Source organism: Acyrthosiphon pisum, chromosome X, assembly GCF_005508785.2.
Source record: "Acyrthosiphon pisum isolate AL4f chromosome X, pea_aphid_22Mar2018_4r6ur, whole genome shotgun sequence".
In the NCBI taxonomy this organism is placed as follows: Eukaryota; Metazoa; Arthropoda; class Insecta; order Hemiptera; family Aphididae; genus Acyrthosiphon; species Acyrthosiphon pisum.
Window position 1 is genome coordinate 42,718,747 of NC_042493.1, and position 4,430 is coordinate 42,723,176.

Here is a 4,430-nt window from a genome sequence, read left to right on the forward strand (position 1 = left end):
TATTTAATTATTTAAAATTTCATAATCTCTTGAGATAATAATGTTAAATACATGATAAATATTTTCTGTGATAATACTGATAAATGTTTGTAAAGATAAGAGGTACGAGAGCATATTAAGGCCGCCATCTTTCAGCCATTCGGCGTTTTCTGTCTCTAGCAGCTTGTTCCACACAATAGATATTATATTGATTACAAAATTGTTACATTACCCAATGTGAGGTTAGAGTGAACAACACATTTATTGAAATCAAAGTGACACGAAATTATAAAAATCATTTTACATTTAACTAATTCAAACAAACTGTATCCTAATTTTTTAAATAAATCAAAGGTGTAATGTCAGTTAAGGAAATGGATACCTTATATACTCAACGCAAGTATGTTGTCAATCATTTTAGCTTCATTCAAAATAAATATTAGTACCTAACACATTTTTGTTTTTACTTTTTAGAAATGAAGTTTCATGTTATATTCAATTTGGAACAGTTGATGGTACTTTAGTGTACGGACATAAAATTGATTTGATAACAGGTAGTTCATATTTTCGTGCAATATTAAGTAATTTTAATGAGACCAATAAATATCTTGTTTAGTATTTAGTATTTAGTATTTATTTATTTTAACTTACAATATACTACATACATATTATATAATATTTACATATTTCTATATTAAGTTGATACCTATTCCCTGTAAGCAAAGCTTGTGGCGGAAGAAGGGAGTCTTCTACATACTTATTTATATTATTACATACTTAATGAGTATAGCTTCAAATTCATTTTTAAACATAATAAAAAATAATAACTTATTGATAATATCTATAACAAAACAAATCAAAATAAATATACAATAATAATAATGAGACACTAGTCAAACGATCGCATTTACATATTATTTTTAATTGCTAATTTAAATTTATTTACATTATAATATTATATTTGCTTAATTTCCGTAGGTAGTTGGTTAAACGATTTAACAACCTTAATTTATATAGTAGTTTGACATTAATGTGGTATTTAGTTTGATTAGTCTTAAATTGCCATTGTTCTCTCCTCTAGTTTATATATTATGGTAATATAATCACTTTTATTCGTGAACACTTTAATGATTGATCATTTTTCATACAATTGTTCTAATGTTAATATTTTCAATTTAATAATTAGATCATTAGTAATGCAGTTTTGGGTACTATAATAATTTTCATTAGGACTCTTCTTAGCATTCTCTGAGTTATCATTAATGGTTCTAATACATTGTTATAAGATGATCCCATATCAAACCATACATTAATACGGATTGGACCAACGCAAAGTATATCATTTTCAGGCTAGGAAATTCTAGGACGTTTCGTAATTTCTTAAAAAATAACATTTCCTTATTCGATTTATTACCATTTCAACGTATGGTTTCCATTTTAGGTGCTCATCAAATATTTTACCTAAATATTTGGCTTAAACAACTCTGGATAAATATTTACAATTTGAGTTACATCTGTCAGTTATATCCAAGTTATATACTTATTTTACAGTTATTGCTATGTAATTTAATTATAATTTGTTCTGGCTTGTTAGAACTGGACAATGCAAAGGGTATAAATACTAATTTATCTTTATTTAACATTAAGCTATTTTTATCATAACAGTTATTAACCAATATTAGTCATGCGTTTGCTTTGTTTTCCACTTCCTCCAAGTTTCCCCGTTAAAAAATACAACCGTATCATCTGCAAAAGCTAGTATATTATTATCTAAATTTAATAAATCATTTATATAAATGGTAAATAATATCGGACCTAATACTGTCCCTTGTGGAATACCATATTTTACTGTACACAGATCACTTATTTTATCATTAATTTTTGTTGATTGAGATCTATTTGAGAGATACAATTTAAACCACAACCAAATTTGTAGATTACATTCGAAAAATAAGAAATCGCTTTTTGGCAACCCATATTACCTCTAAATTCAAATTGTTTATCACTTTTTATCAAAAGTGAACCGGTTTAATTACATCTTAGTACATTTTTCAATAACTTTAGCTATGGTAGAAATTAAAGACATTGGTCTACAATTATGTAGTTCTCTTGTATCAGCTGCTTTATATATTGGAAATATAACAGTTTTTTTATATATGTGTGGGAATATACCTTTTTCAAAACTCAAATTAATTAAGTGTGTAAGCGGTTTCATAAGAAAATTAAACTCCACCGTTTTACAACTATTAGTAGATTATATCTATACTGGAGAAATTATATAGACAAAAGAAAATGTATAGGTATAATTAACAATTTGATTAGTCATAGACTAATATAAAATAGTTTTAAATGTATTATTGTTGATTTTCAAAGTTTTATTACTAGCTGCACACATCTTACAGTTATATTTTGTAAGTGCTACAAGTGCTGAGTTTTTACAATAACTGGATGCATCAAATTGTCTTGGTATCAGAGCATTACCTGACTTCCATAACTGTACGGAATTGTTATCAAGCTCTGATGCATTAGTAAAATTTTTTTTTTTAAGTGTCATCTTTAAAAATATATTGAATTTAAATTACATTTGTTATAGGAGTAACTATATTAGATGGTTTATTGTATGTTATAGGCGGAGAATTTCATGGAACCTTAGAAATGTACAACCCAATCGCCAAAACTTGGACAATGGATATATTGTCAAAACAAGAAATTTATGGTTAATTGACCATCACATCATAAATAATCAGCATAAAACAGAATGGTCTCAGTGTTGTCAGCATTCTGTACATATTTATGTATAATTTATGATTAAACGTGGATTGTTCTATACATTTTTGTCTTTGTGAATGTTTTATAATTTAAATTCGCAAATTAATTAAGTAAGCTATACAGTTAATTAGGTTGCACTGTTGCAGTATACTAGCAAAGCATTGTAATATTTATTATTCACGTTATAATATCTTATTGATTCTTAGTGGAGTAATCAATGTATTGATATAATAATGACCTATGCTTTTTTTTGTGTGTGTGCATCTGTAAACAAAAATTAATAAGAAAAAACGCTTAGAATTTCAATTTTGGCGGTGATTTCTGTAAGGAAATGTAGTTCGTTAGTATTGACCAAATAGTCGATGTATCAAAAGAATCGGAATACAAAAGAAAACATACACGATTGAGCATAAAAAACTCCAACGTTGCCATTTTAAACTTTATTATACAAAAATAATTGTAATAATTTAAAATTTAACATATAAAAAACAAGGCTTAGTATACGATTTATTTTAACTCGTTAAGTTAAGTTAAGTTAATAGTTACTCGTATTTTTTTTTCGTTAACTCATTAAGTTAAGATTTAACTTTGAAAAAAAAGTAATTTAACTTAATGTAAAGTTAAAATTTGCTAATTTGCAAGAATGAAAAATTCCAGACACATAATATGGTTTATTAGATAGTTTTTCTTTATGTTCAAGAAGCTGAAAGTTATTTTGAAAAAAAAAGTAATGAGTTAATTAACTTAATTTTAACTTTAAACTTATTAATTCTCAGCCTTGCAAAAAATAACATGATTTCATTCATTCATTGTCAATAATATAGTCACATTTCACAAATCTATTTGATAATAATAATAATAATAATAGTTATGAAATAACAATAAAATCAAAATATGGTCAAATCAAAATTAAAAAAAAAATACCACGTGGTTTATAAGTCAAGAGTACTATAGAGTATGGGTGATCGACCACTGATATTATTTCTAAAATAGTTTTGGAGTTACATCTTAATTTAGTATCTTTTGTTTTACCCCGATTTTAAATGTTTAAGATGTCGGAAATTTATGACTCCGAACTAATTTATTAATCGATCACATTGTCGATAAAGCTGGGCTCAGCTCACGACTCGCGTCTGGTATAATAACTGTTGTAATAATACATGAAAATAATAAATTACAACATTTCGGCCACGTGAATGTGGCAACTCGCAAATATTGTATGCTCAATCGTGCTTTACCACTCAGAAGGGTCAAAGTAATGTATTGTTTAAATTAGAATACAATGATAAAAATCATTGTATACGAAAGGATACTGAGCAAAATCTACCTACATTACTAAGTATATTTTATTATATTGCTATTAAAATAACTTTTAAAAGACTTTATATCAGAAAAATAAAGCTACTGTCATCAGTATTGAAGGAAGTTTCTTGAAGCAAATTGGATACTACATGTACTTTATTATTGGAGAGGCGTGATGTTCAAATGTCATAATATACTTTTTATGTGAAGCAAATTAAACTGATGGCTATGCGTTTCCATATTTTGATATTATATCTTATATAAGTAACTTTTACTTTGCATACAAAAAGACAGTAAATTAAGTAACTAAAACACTAAAAAAAAAACCCAAGGCTGGGCATAAATGAGTTAAAAAGTTAGTTTTAATTTTTTAACATTTT